Genomic DNA, 14393 nt, shown 5'->3' with positions numbered 1-14393 from the left:
TTGAAGAAAAAAGCACAGTTGAACTATATCATCTGTCATAAAGAGAAACAAAGGAGAGCTGCAGAGTGAGTGCATACTCAGTAAATATCACTCTATGCTGATGATACTTGACTTTATATCCCCAAAAGATACAGAGACATTAAATTTCTGTTTGTCAAACAACACAGAAGTTGACTAGTCCAATTTGCCACTCAAGGCTACCAATTTATTAATAGAAAAATATTAAATGTATGAGAAAAAAAGTTGTTTGTGGGTGTGAATGTTTTTTTTAATGTTTTGTGTATATAAATCAGTGGAGGGATTGATCAAGTGTTATTTCATATCACTGACAAAGAATCATCATCTTATGACAAACCAAAGACTGAATCAAAAAATTAATTTGATGAACAGATCTTTATTTTCTGGAAATAGTGAAATTACATGATAGAAAACTGTCAAACACATCAGAGAGAAAGACAGAACATGGTAATAAAAGAAAAAGAGAGAGTGTTAGAGAGAACAGAGTAAAACCAGTATGAGAGTCCCAGTGAGTCAGCTCAGGACTAAGGACACTGGTCTCTCCTCAGTGTCTCTGAGACCAGAGTCTGGGAGCCCTGGGTGGCCTCACAGGTCACAGAGCCCAGCTTCCTCCACTGGTCTGCAGGGAGCCTCAGGGTGCTGCTCCAGCTGTAGAGGCCGTCCTTCCCCAGCACCACGGGGCTCCTGCTCTCCTCCCAGCTGCTGCTGCTGCTGCCGTCCACCTTCCAGACCAGACTCCAGTCTGAGGGGAAGCCCTTGTTGGCCAGGCACATGAGCGTGGCCTTCCCCTGCTGCTGCAGCTCCTCACTGGAGGGGGGCAGCACCGTCAGGGTGGGACGGGTATCACCTAGGAGCAGTGTTGGGTGTAACGCGTTACTTTGTAACGCGTTACTGTAATCAGATTACTTTTTCAAGTAACTAGTAGTGTAAGGCATTACTCTACTGAAAATAGTAATAATATTACAATTTTCCGGGCTCGTTACTTGCGTTACATTTGCTAGTAGCTACCAGCTACTTCACCACACACGCATCACACAAAACAGCACGGAGGGAGGGGGGGGCGTGAATGGATCAGTGATTGGTTGGGGTTTGACACGAGGTATCATTTACCATCACCGATTGGTCGCCAGCGGCACCCGCCAGGACAGATGGGTAAAAAATGGAGGAGTCAACAAGTCCGGAGCATGTTGCTGCTGCTGCTGCTGCTGCTAGCTCGCGTCCTGAAGAAGGCACCGCTCTGCAAAAAACCTCGTTCGCCGGCTGGAAATTCAACCACTATTTTCAATATTTGCAACGAAAGGAAAATAACGTCGTAGTGCAATGTACCCTTTGCCCGGGAAAAAAGCTACTCTCAACCGCTTCGAACACCACCTCCAACTTGAAAAAACACCTCGAAAGACAGCACGGACACATCGAGTTTGTTGCCAAGCAACGGGATGACTTTACCGAGCAGCCTCGCAAGCAGCTTAAACTGTCATTCGATCAAAAGGTACTGGTCACCAAATCAGAAATAAATAAGCTCGTTGCCTCTTACGTAGTAGAGGAGATGCTACCGCTTTCAACCGTCGAATCGCAGTCTTTTCGTGAGATACTCGGCAAAATACCGATAGCAGGGAGAGACCAGCCGTATTCTGACAGGAAAACTTTTGCAACCTACCTTGATAAATGTTATGCCACGATGGAAAGTGAGCTGAAAAAAACGTTTGAAAGCATTGAGTATGTGTCAACGACCGCTGACATCTGGACTTGTCACAACAAAAGCTATATAGGCATGACTGCCCACTGGATTGACCCAAGCAACTTCCATCGTGCAAAAGCAGCCCTTGCCTGCAAAAGAATCAAAGGACGACACACATACGACGTTGTGGCTACTGAAATTGAGCAGGTTCACTCATCTTATGGACTTTCAGAGAAGGTCACCGCAACAGTCACTGACAACGGCTCGAACTTTGTGAAGGCTTTCAGGTCAGTTGAATAAGAGTTGTATTTGCAAATGAGTAACGTTCATGAATGGTTTAATTTGATTGCATTATAATCAACTACACACACATGATATGATTGCATTTTAATTGAATAGGCCACACATGATGAATTTATTTCTTTTTGTTTCTTTCACTTTTTACATTCAGGGAGTATGAGCCCCGGCCACCACCAGCAGCAGCAGCAGCAGCTGCAGAAGATTCCGAGGATGAGGGATCCGGGGAGGATGAAGAGGTGACATTTACCAATGTACAAGAAGTGCTCTCCACTGAACAAGACCCAGGACAATTTACTCTCCCCCCTCACATAAGATGTGCCTCGCACACACTGAATCTTATTTCAACTGTTGACATTGAAAAATGGTTGACAGCGACCAACACACACTCCAACCAAACCAAACAGACAACCAAAACAATCTACAGAAGTGCCACTGCCAAGTGCTCTGCCCTCTGGACTAAGGCCAGCCGGTCTACGGTAGCTGCAGAGCTAGTTGAAAGCATATGTGGAAAAAAGCTCATCGTGCCTACAGCAACAAGATGGAACTCTTTCCACAATGCAATAGCCCGCATCACTGAGATCCCCATGCCCCAGTTAACCACTCTCTGCAGTCAGCTAGGTTTGAGACCCTTTTCTGAGCGGGAGTATAAATTCCTGATGGAATACTGCACAATCACAAAACCTCTTACGAAAGCTTTGGACCGATTACAAGGTGAGATTAAGTATACGTAGGTTCCTGTTAACCAATGGCTTCTTGCCTTTTACTTTTTTTGACTGTTAAACATTTGAATCAAACAAGCAAATCATTAATTGATTCATATTCATTAATTCCAGGTGAAAATGATTGTTATTATGGCAATCTACTACCAACACTGGAGTCTCTGATGTCAAAGACCCTGGCATTGCGTGCTGGCCTCTCCCAGCTGACGGTAGATCTGCCTGATGTCATAGTGCAGGTAAGCCGTGTGTACTGTGTGTGTGTTTGTGTGTGTGAGACTTACTGACTAGAACTTTGTTTGATATGAGAGAAACCTGTCAGATACACAATTGCACATCCTTCCAGTATCACAGTTTTCTAAATTCCACACTGCTCTTAGAGAATGTAAGATTTGTATACTGGTACTGTGTTTTTGAAGACCTGGTATAGTCAATATGCCTGTTGCATCATCCACCTGTCAACTCCTTACACAGAAAAACATGTTTTGTCCTTTTTAAGAGAAATATCTAATTTTGAAATCTCTTTCTCACAGGCCGTCAAAACCCGCTTCACCTCTGTTTTGGACAGCAGGGAGGCTCTCCTGGCTGCTGTCACTCTGCCCAAGTTTAAGATGCGGTGGCTGAGGGAAGGGACCAGGAGAGAGGACCTAAGGACTCTGCTGATAACAGAGTGTTGTGTAGCCCCCGTGGCTGCCCCCCACAATGAGGAGCAGGAGGTCAGGCCTCTACAGCTAAGTCCAGCCTCCAGCAGCAGCGAGGATGACTTCTTTGTGTTTGAGGGAGAGCAGGATTCAGGATCTCTTAGTCAGACTCCTGAAAGGGAGGTGATGGACTACCTGAAGTCTGGGTCAGAGATGGGGGTCCTAGACAACTTCCCCAGAATCAAGGCCCTGTCTTTAAAATACAACACGGCACCAGCATCCAGTGCTCCAGTAGAGAGGCTATTCAGCCTGGGGAGCCTTGTTTTAACTCCGAGGAGGAACAGGTTAGGAGACAAGCGATTTGAGCAAATCCTCCTTATGAGGTACAACCATTATTTTGACCAAAATTAATAAGCTGACACATTAAGACGTTCATATTTTGCACTACAGTAGTTGTAGTAGTAGTTTAATTGATTTGTTTTGAAGCTGTTGTATGCTTAAAGTAATTTCAACAACCTACCTCTCCTCTGCAGTGTTTTGGTTTTATTTTTGACAGTTTACCTCTCCTCTTCACAGTGCTGGTAAGACCAGTCTTTTTTATTTAAGATTTTATTTATGTTTTGAGGAAGTTAATATTTCTTGTTTGTACTTGTTATAAATTTACAATCAAACTGATTGTTTGCACTAGACTGTTGATTAAACATTAAGGAAGTTAATATTTCTTTGTATTTGATTGCACAAGTACACTTGTTTGTATTTGCACTAGACAATGTTAATTGAGGAAGTTAAACAGCATGTAGGCCAGCCTGTTGTTGGGTTAATAAAGACCTTCAAGAAGACTCCTCCTTTGTCTGCTCTCTTTCCATCTTATGCATCTCAGGCAATTTTAGAGTAAGTAGAAAAAAAGTAACTAGTAATATAACTAGTTACTTTCTCCAGGGAGTAATATAGTAGTGTAAGGCATTACTATTTTTGAGAGTAATATGTAATCTGTAATATATTACTTTTTAAAGTAACTAGCCCCAACACTGCCTAGGAGACACAGACCATAAACTGTCAGTGCAACTGCAGCCACTTGGACACCTTTACTGTGTGAGAGCTGCTTTTGTCCTTTAAGGAGTTTCTGTCAGATGTTTTTCTGCTCCACCAGTCACTCACTCACACATTGTTTCACTTCCCTTCAAGAAGCCTCTCATGCACATCAGCACAGAGACAATCATCATACAGTTTGACCTGAAACATAACAAACTACTCTAGAAATACATGAAGCTCATTTAGGAAACAATCATACATTTTCCGTGAGTTTGATTTTCAGGTGAAACACAAACAGATTTATCAAATAATCTGACAACGATCAAATGTTCCTCGAGTGGAAAATACTCCACATTGAGCAAACTCTTAAAATTATTTAAATGAACAATGGAAACAGTGAATCACAGATTTCAAAAGGATTTCAAAAACTAGTACTATTACTACGAAACAATAAATTAAATATATGATATATTAAAAAACAAATGATGTTTGACCATTTCTACAGTTCAACTTCAATTCAGTCATGGTAGGCATGCGACAAGAAACCTTTAGAAAAGAGGCCCTATGTTTAACTCCACGATTAAGAAGGAGAAATAAAAACACAAATATGAAAAATATAGTTAATAAAATAAAATGATTAATTTGCTAAAAACTAAAAAAAGAAAAAACTCTTTTTAGTATTATTGCAGAAACTTACTTCCAACATCCAGTCTGGTTCCTCCACCAAAAGTCCACCACAGTGATACAAAGTCATTGAGCCGTCGTACAAAAACCTCTCACTGTAGAGACACGGCTCTCTGACTCTGATACACTGAACTTAATCTATACGTTTTTATAATATAGCTATTATTTTCACTTTTTTATTTTCAAATTATCGTCTTTATATTGCAAAATTTGCACTTTATCTAAAAGGAATAATTGTTGGATTCTAAAAACGGGCATTTTCAATGTTAAAAAAACAAACACTAGCAACACAGATTATATTTGTTTTTGTAATTTTAACATCTAAGAAATTAGAATTCAGAAAAAAATCATGAATAGGACTATGAAATATTAACTTACTTCCAATATCCAGTCTAGTTCCTCCACCAAAAGTCCACCACAGTGATACAAAGTCATTGAGCCGCCGTACAAAAACCTGTCACTGTAGAGACACGGCTCTCTGACTCTGAAACACTGAACCTAATCTACAGGTTTTCATCAAATAACTCTATTTTCCCCTTATTAAAAAAACAATCTTAATACTGTAAAATATAATGTAAGTTTTGCTTTTTAAACAAAACATTCAACATTTTTGGATTTTAATACATATATTTTCAACATTGAAAACACCCCACTAACAATAAAGTTCATGATTTATTTTTCTAATTTTAACACCTTAGAAAAAAAAAATCAAAATGTATTAATTTTGACTTACTTCCAATATCCAGTCTGGTTCCTCCACCGAACGTGTACCACAGTGATACAAAGTCATTGAGCCGTCGTACAAAAACCTCTCACTGTAGAGACACGGCTCTCTGACTCTGAAACAAACAAACTCACCAGAATTAGTCTGTTTGTAATGTTTTGGCAGCTGATGTGACAAATTCCAACAACACAGTATAATTGTAAATTTTTAATATCTGTTAAATTTAAAGAGACCCTGAGGAGTTTTTGGTTATAAAAGAGTCTCATATTAATGTGGATGAATCTACATCACTCACACTTGTTAATGGGTCTATTTTTGATAAATATATTTTTTGGTCTTTATAATTATTTTGATATTATTATTTAGTGGTCAAGTTGCCCAACATTTCCTACTTTTGGTTTCCTGGACGCTGCCCGGCGGGTCAAGAGAATAACGCCGGCGGATCGCCATTTATGGTCGGAACTACGACGGTATCTGATTGTCTTTGAACCTCCAACTTTCATTCTTGATTAATGAAAACATTCTTGGCAAATGTTTTCGCTTTCGTCCGTCTTGCACTGGTCCAAGATTTCACTGTGGGAAATGTAATGTGAAAACACTTCGCTTTCCGAAACTCCTCGTAGTCCCTTTAAGGAAAACATTTTTTTTTTACAAAATTGTTTTGAGATCTGGGAAAATATATTAAGAATAAAATTAGTGCAAACACATAAAACCTAAGAAGCATTAAAAATAAGAATTAGCACTTTCTGATCAATACTCTGATGATGAAGTTATTGATCCATTGATAATCAGCGTGATCAGACTGATCCCAGTCCCTGTTGGAGTCAGTCAGAGCATTTCCATAGAGAGCCACTTTGCATCAGCAGCACCATGCTCCAGTGCTCTGGGAGAGTTTATAGTCCTGAGAGTTGAAGACTGGATGACTGACAGCTGTCCTTCATGACAACACAAGACACAGAAATCCTCCTCATCAAAAACATGACTTTGGTCTCCGTCCTCATCTGGACTCTCCTCTGCTGCTGCTTCACAGGTAAAGTCCAGAGAATCCAACTCCTCTATCAACATCTGTCCCTCTGAAATGAAGCCCACAAAACCATGACTCTGTTTTATCTTTCTGTCTCTGTGTCCTCAGAGTCCAGAGGTCAGGTCACAGTGACTCAGCCTGGAGCAGTGAGATCTGCTGTAGGAGGCTCAGTCACCATCAGATGTAGTGTCAGGCCTGCTGCGGGCTCTTTCCACTGGTACCAACAGAGAGATGGAGAAAAACTTAAACTCCTCATTTATGTTACTTCCAATCGAGCATCAGGGATTCCAGGTCGTTTTACAGGCAGTGGATCAAACTCTGACTTCACTCTGAGCATCAGTGGAGTCCAGGCTGAAGATGCAGCAGTTTACTACTGTCAGAGTTACCACAGTGGTTATGTGTTCACACAGTGAAAAAGCGTCGTACAAAAACCTCCCTCAGTCAAAGTGAACAGAAACTGAACTGACTGCTGCAGCTGGAAGATACTGCAGAGACTGATACAGTTCACTGAGGACACACACACACAAACACAGTTCCAGTGAAAAAGCCCAATCAGACCATTAACATCACCACTACATCAAGCACAGTCCGCTCCACTGACGTCCATACATCCATCTGATTCAATATTAAGGAAACATCAATGTCCACAGACTATGTTAAAGTCTCTGCACACTGAAGCCTCACATCTGGAATGTAACAAGTGTTTTCTGTGGCAGAAACACTGGCTTTGTCATTAACATAATGTGTCTGAAACACAACCCAAACTGTACATGACACAGACAAAAGTGTAACCAGAGGATTAAACTGAACTTTGAACACAATTCGCTGATAAACAGTTTCAGGAGGAACTTTGGTATCTAATGTCTGAGATGCTCTGATCAAATATTTATTACTGCTAGAAAAATGGATCTTAGCAACCAAAAATAAATAAACTAGAGGGGACTAAAGATGGCGCCTTGTGGAACTCCAGGAGTAAATTTGGTTATAGCAGATGAACATAAAGCAAGTGAGAAAAAAATCATCTGGTGATGACTGATTAACACTGTGAGAGAAAATAAGAGGAACATGTGCTGTTTAGATATAAGTCAACAGTATCAGTGGCTGCACTTTAAAATGTCTTATATGAAACCATATCCAGAGTTTTAATCAGTGAGGATGATTGAATGAGTGAGTTGTTCCAGCAGTGAGGAGGACACAGCATGATGTGTTGAGGACAGCTCCAGTTGAGTGACTCTGTGTGTTTGCATATGTGTCCTTCCTCTCTGCTCCCAGCCGTTAAGAGGCCAGTGTTGATCAGTGTGTGTCCAGGCCTTTCACAGCCACTGACACCACAGCAGCTCAATGATGATGTCTGTGACTCTACTGCTGGCCACCCTGGGGCTCCTTGTTCAGGGTGAGACTCTCTGCTGAAAACTTTGCTTCAGGATGGAACCAGGTTCACCACAATGATGTTCTGCTATGATGGAGAAACACTGAAACCAGCAGCATTGACCTTCTTCCATCTATTCTCCATGTTAAAGAAATGATCCTCTTCTGTTTGGATGTTGATCTTTCTCTAAGATGGATTTGTCTCAATAACTCTTCTCCTCTTGTTGATGTTTTTCAGGTTCATCAGGAGAAATCATCCTGACTCAGACTCCTGGAGCTCAGTCTGTTGTTCTAGGTCAGACTGTTTCTATCAGGTGTAAAGCCAGTTCAAGTATGAGCAGCTACTGTCATTGGTACCTTCAGAAACCTGGAGAAGCTCCTAAACTCCTGATTTATTACGCAACAACTCGTCAGTCTGGAGTTTCCGATCGTTTCAGTGGCAGTCAGTCAGGAACTGACTTCTCTCTGACCATCAGTAGAATCCAGAGTGAAGATGCAGGAGTTTATTATTGTGGACAGAGTGGTTACAGCACCCCGTTCACACAGTGAAAAAGCGTCGTACAAAAACCTCCCTCAGCTGCAGAGGAACTGATTTGATCCACAGCTGCACTGAAAGTAAAAGATCATATATAATGTATGAACCAAACATCATGTAGTAATTATGTTTCATACTGAATATTTTGACTTTACTACAATTAGCTAAAAAAGAAAAATCATTCATTTCAGTCAAAGTTCTCACTTAAAACAGTTCATGAGACTGAGTTAAAGTCAGAAGGACAGACATCACAGACAAGTTAGTACGTTCACATGAAAACACATCAGTGTTACTTTTTTCAGAATTCTAAATTTTAATTAGATTATTATTATTTTTACTTGTTTGCCCAATAAACACAGTGAGTGAAGGGACACAGAATATGATGTTGTTGTGCTTCAGTTGTAAATCAGTGGCAGTTAAAGTTTATTTCAAGTTTTTTTCTTTTTCCAGGTTTCCGTTGAGACATTTTTAAGTGTTAATTATAATTGAAGAATATAATAGACTTTAATTCATGTCAAGTCTATTTATGCTGGTGATGAATTTCAAAGTATGTCCAATATTTTAATCAATGGCCACACCTTTTTAACTTGTTTAATGTACATTGTAACACAATCTTGATCCTTTTATTTTCACCTATCCTACATGCAACTAAAATATTTAATCACAATAAGAGAAATCAGGGAATACATTGATTATCATTATTATTAGGTTGATAGTTGTTGACATTGTATTGGATAAGATAATGTATTAATTATTAACATACAAGACTGAATAAAATGTTAATTATACCTTAACTTTATGTCATACCAAATTAGTTTTTACAGTTGGCTGTTTTATATACCATAGTTTAAATTTTTCATAAATGTCCAACTGTTGTGATTCAAAACAATAAATGTCTATTTTAGGTCACGTTTGAACAAGGCAATGTGTAATTACAGTTCACATGCAATTCTTTCAGATATCAAACTAAATAAAACCAAGTGAACATGAGAACTAACAAATTCCAATAAATATTATGATCATTTGATTGATCCATTGATAATCAGCATGATGAGACTGATCCCAGTCCCTGGTGGAGTCAGTCAGAGCATTTCCATAGAGAGCCACTTTGCATCAGCAGCACCATGCTCCAGTGCTCTGGGAGAGTTTATAGTCCTGAGAGTTGAAGACTGGATGACTGACAGCTGTCCTTCATGACAACACAAGACACAGAAATCCTCCTCATCAAAAACATGACTTTGGTCTCCGTCCTCATCTGGACTCTCCTCTGCTGCTGCTTCACAGGTAAAGTCCAGAGAATCCAACTCCTCTATCAACATCTGTCCCTCTGAAATGAAGCCCACAAAACCATGACTCTGTTTTATCTTTCTGTCTCTGTGTCCTCAGAGTCCAGAGGTCAGGTCACAGTGACTCAGCCTGGAGCAGTGAGATCTGCTGTAGGAGGCTCAGTCACCATCAGATGTAGAGTCAGTCCAGCTGTTTCTAGCACGAGCAATTTCTACTGGTACCAACAGAGAGATGGAGAAAAACCCAAACTCCTCATCAAAAACACTTCCACTCGAGAATCCGGAATTCCAGGTCGTTTTACAGGCAGTGGATCAAACTCTGACTTCACTCTGAGCATCAGTGGAGTCCAGGCTGAAGATGCAGCAGTTTACTACTGTAAGAGTCTTCACTATATCAACAGTCAGTATGTGTTCACACAGTGAAAAAACGTCGTACAAAAACCTCCCTCAGTCAAACCGAACAGAAACTGAACTGACTGCTGCAGCTGGAAGATACTGCAGAGACTGATACAGTTCACTGAGTATACACACACACACACACACACACACACACACACACACACACACACACACACACACACACACACACACACACACACACACACACACACACACACACACACACACACACACACACACAGTTCCAGTGAAAAAGCCCAATCAGACCATTAATATCACAACTACATCAAGCACAGTCAGCTCCACTGACGTCCACACATCCATCTGATTCAATATTAAGGAAACATCAATGTCCACAGACTATGTTAAAGTCTCTGCACACTGAAGCCTCACATCTGCAATGTCACAAGTGCTTTCTCTGGCAGAAACACTGGCTTTGTCATTAACATAATGTGTCTGAAACACAACACAAACTGTACATGACACAGACAAAAGTGTAGCCAGAGGATTAAACTGAACTTTGAACACAATTCGCTGATAAACAGTTTCAGGAGGAACTTTGGTATCTAATGTCTGATGCTCTGATCAAATATTTATTACTGCTAGAAAAATGGATCATAGCAACAAATAAAATATAAACTAGAGGGGACCAAGGATGGCGCCTTGTGGAACTCCAGGAGTCAATTTGGTTATAGCAGATGAACATTAAGCAAGTGAGAAAAAAATCATCTGGTGATGACTGATTAACACTGTGAGACAAAATAAGAGGAACATGTGCTGTTTATATATAAGTCAACAGTATCAGTGGCTGCACTTTAAAATTTCTTATATGAAACCATATCCAGAGTTTTAATCAGTGAGAATGATTGAATGAGTGAGTTGTTCCAGCAGTGAGGAGGACACAGCATGATGTGTTGAGGACAGCTCCAGTTGAGTGACTCTGTGTGTTTGCATATGTGTCCTTCCTCTCTGCTCCCAGCCGTTAAGAGGCCAGTGTTGATCAGTGTGTGTCCAGGCCTTTCACAGCCACTGACACCACAGCAGCTCAATGATGATGTCTGTGACTCTACTGCTGGCCACCCTGGGGCTCCTTGTTCAGGGTGAGACTCTCTGCTGAAAACTTTGCTTCAGGATGGAACCAGGTTCACCACAATGATGTTCTGCTATGATGGAGAAACACTGAAACCAGCAGCATTGACCTTCTTCCATCTATTCTCCATGTTCAAGAGATGATCCTCTTCTGTTTGGATGTTGATCTTTCTCCAAGATGGATTCATCTCAATAACTCTTCTCCTCTTGTTGATGTTTTACAGGTTCATCGGGAGAAACCACTTTATCTCAGTCACCTGGAGCTCAGTCTGTTGTTCTAGGTCAGACTGTTTCTCTCAGATGTAAAGCCAGTACAGATATTGATGATGACCTCCACTGGTACCTCCAAAAACCTGGAGAATCTCCTAAACTCCTGATTCATACAGCCACAACCCGCCACTCTGGAGTTTCTGATCGTTTCAGTGGAAGTGGATATGGGTTTGACTTCACTCTGACCATCAGTGGAGTTCAGGCTGAAGACGCAGGAGTTTATTACTATCAACAGGATGATAACACCCCGTTCACACAGTGATACAACGTCGTACAAAAACCTCCCTCAGCTGCAGAGGAACTGATCTGACTAAACAGCCGCACTGAAACTAAAACATGGTTTGACTTCAACATATTCTCATGTTGTAAAAAGACTTTCCTCAAACATATTCCATTCACTAAATTTACAATTTAAGGTAATTTTTTATCAAACCAGTACTGTTTAATCAAATGGCTCATTTTAAGTTTTCCAATTCATATTAATTCATATTTAATCAAACACATTAAGTGGGTGTCAACTCATATAATATACATTGTGAAGAAAAAGTCAAATAAACCTAAACTCAATTAATTTATTGCAAAAACAATGTTATAACAAAAGATTCATGACCAAAGAACTTCCAAATTGAACTCCAAATATCCATCAAATGAAGGTCTTTTTTTTTTTTTTTTTTTTTTTTTTTTACAGATAGCATTACAGTTCAAATGTCAAATTTTCCTTCATGAAATATTGAAGAAAATATCACAGTTGAACTATATCATGGCTCAGTCATAAAGAGAACGATAAGAGCAGACTTAGTGGATATCACCCTATCCTGATGATACTTGACTTTATATTTTCTGTCAGTCAAACAACAGAGAAGTTGACTAGTCCAATTTGCCAATCTTGGCTACCAATGTATTAACTGAAAAATATCAAATGTATGAGAAAAAAGTCATTTGTGGGCTCTAGATGTGAATGTTTTTCTTCTTCTTTTTTTTTTTTTTTTTTTACTGTTTTGTGTATGGAGAGATCGATGAAGTTCATGTAATTGACCAAGAGTCATCATCTTATGATGTTAAAAAAAACAACCAAAGAGAGAATCAAAATTAATTTGATGAACAGATCTTTATTTTCTGGAAATAGTGAAATTACATGATAGAAAACTTTCAAACACATCAGAGAGAAAGACAGAACATGATAATGAAAGAAAAAGAGAGTGTTAGAGAGAACAGAGTAAAACCAGTAGTAGAGTCCCAGTGAGTCAGCTCAGGACTAAGGACACTGGTCTCTCCTCAGTGTCTCTGAGACCAGAGTCTGGGAGCCCTGGGTGGCCTCACAGGTCACAGAGCCCAGCTTCCTCCACTGGTCTGCAGGGAGCCTCAGGGTGCTGCTCCAGCTGTAGAGGCCGTCCTTCCCCAGCACCCCGGGGCTCCTGCTCTCCTCCCAGCTGCTGCTGCTGCTGCCGTCCACCTTCCAGACCAGACTCCAGTCTGAGGGGAAGCCCTTGTTGGCCAGGCACATGAGCGTGGCCTTCCCCTGCTGCTGCAGCTCCTCACTGGAGGGGGGCAGCACCGTCAGGGTGGGACGGGCATCACCTAGGAGACACAGACCATAAACTGTCAATCCAACAGCAGCCACTTGGACACCTTTACTGTGTGAGAGCTGCTTTTGTCCTTTAAGGAGTTTCTGTCAGATGTTTTTCTGCTCCACCAGTCACTCACTCACACATTGTTTCACTTCCCTTCAAGAAGCCTCTCATGCACATCAGCACAGAGACAATCATCATAGAGTTTGACCTGAAACATATCAAACTACTCTAGAAATACATGAAGCTCATTGGGAAACATTTATAATCTTCAATTTACAAAAGTTGGTTTTCAGGTGTAACACAAACAGATTTACCAAATAATCTGACAACCATCAAATGTTCCCCAAGTGGAAAATACTTCTCACTGACCAAACTCCTAAAATGATTTCAAACAACATTGGAAACAGTGAATCACAAAATATAAAGTATCGCAGGTTTTTAAAATATTGAATACTCATCTACAGAAAATGAATCACAATTTACTTTTGACAGATTGTAAGGTCAATTTGAAATTTATATATTTTTTTGACAATATATTAGACGACAAATTACGTTTGACCAGTTTGAATTTTATGATTTTTTTGACAGTATATTAGATGACAAATGACGTTTGACCATTTGAACAGTTCAACTTCAATTCAATCATGAAAGGCGTGAGAGAAGAATACTTCCTTGACCAAAAAGCCCTATGATTAAAAAGAAGAAATAAAAATAAATAAATATAACAAAGCCATTTATATAGAGACTTAATTAAAGAAAAAGTCACATAAATATATTTTTAGTATTTTTGCAGAAACTTACTTCCAACATCCAGTCTGGTTCCTCCACCAAAAGTCCACCACAGTGATACAAAGTCATTGAGCCATCGTACAAAAACCTCTCACTGTAGAGACACGGCTCTCTGACTCTGATACACTGAACTTAATTTATAAATTTTTATGATATAGCTATTATTTTCCCTTTTTTTTTTCAAAATTATCGTCTTTATATTCCAAAATTTGCACTTTATCTAAAAGGAATAATTGTTGGATTCTAAAAACGGGCATTTTCAATGTTAA

The 14393-nt window shown here is 39.9% G+C and overlaps 3 gene segments (V, D, J or C); 1 reads left to right on the top strand and 2 right to left on the bottom strand.

Annotated features, from left to right (window-relative positions):
- Nucleotides 1–453: 453 nt before the first annotated feature.
- LOC310993465 (Ig kappa-b4 chain C region-like) lies at nt 454–5823 on the bottom strand. The segment is given in 2 exons: nt 5803–5823; nt 454–865 (listed from the first exon to the last, which is right to left on the bottom strand).
- A 2341-nt stretch (nt 5824–8164) lies between these two features.
- On the top strand, nt 8165–12026 carry LOC310993883 (Ig kappa chain V-III region PC 7043-like). The segment is given in 4 exons: nt 8165–8210; nt 8424–8480; nt 10107–10181; nt 11719–12026.
- Nucleotides 12027–13019: 993 nt separating this feature from the next.
- On the bottom strand, nt 13020–13530 carry LOC310993882 (Ig kappa-b4 chain C region-like). The segment is given in 2 exons: nt 13473–13530; nt 13020–13342 (listed from the first exon to the last, which is right to left on the bottom strand).
- Between the last annotated feature and the right edge of the window lie 863 nt (nt 13531–14393).

The sequence above is a fragment of the Trachurus trachurus genome, assembly GCF_905171665.1.
Source record: "Trachurus trachurus genome assembly, chromosome: 11".
NCBI classification, from domain to species: domain Eukaryota; kingdom Metazoa; phylum Chordata; class Actinopteri; order Carangiformes; family Carangidae; genus Trachurus; species Trachurus trachurus.
Note: the sequence above shows the minus strand (reverse complement) of the source record. Positions and strands in the feature narration are given on the sequence as shown.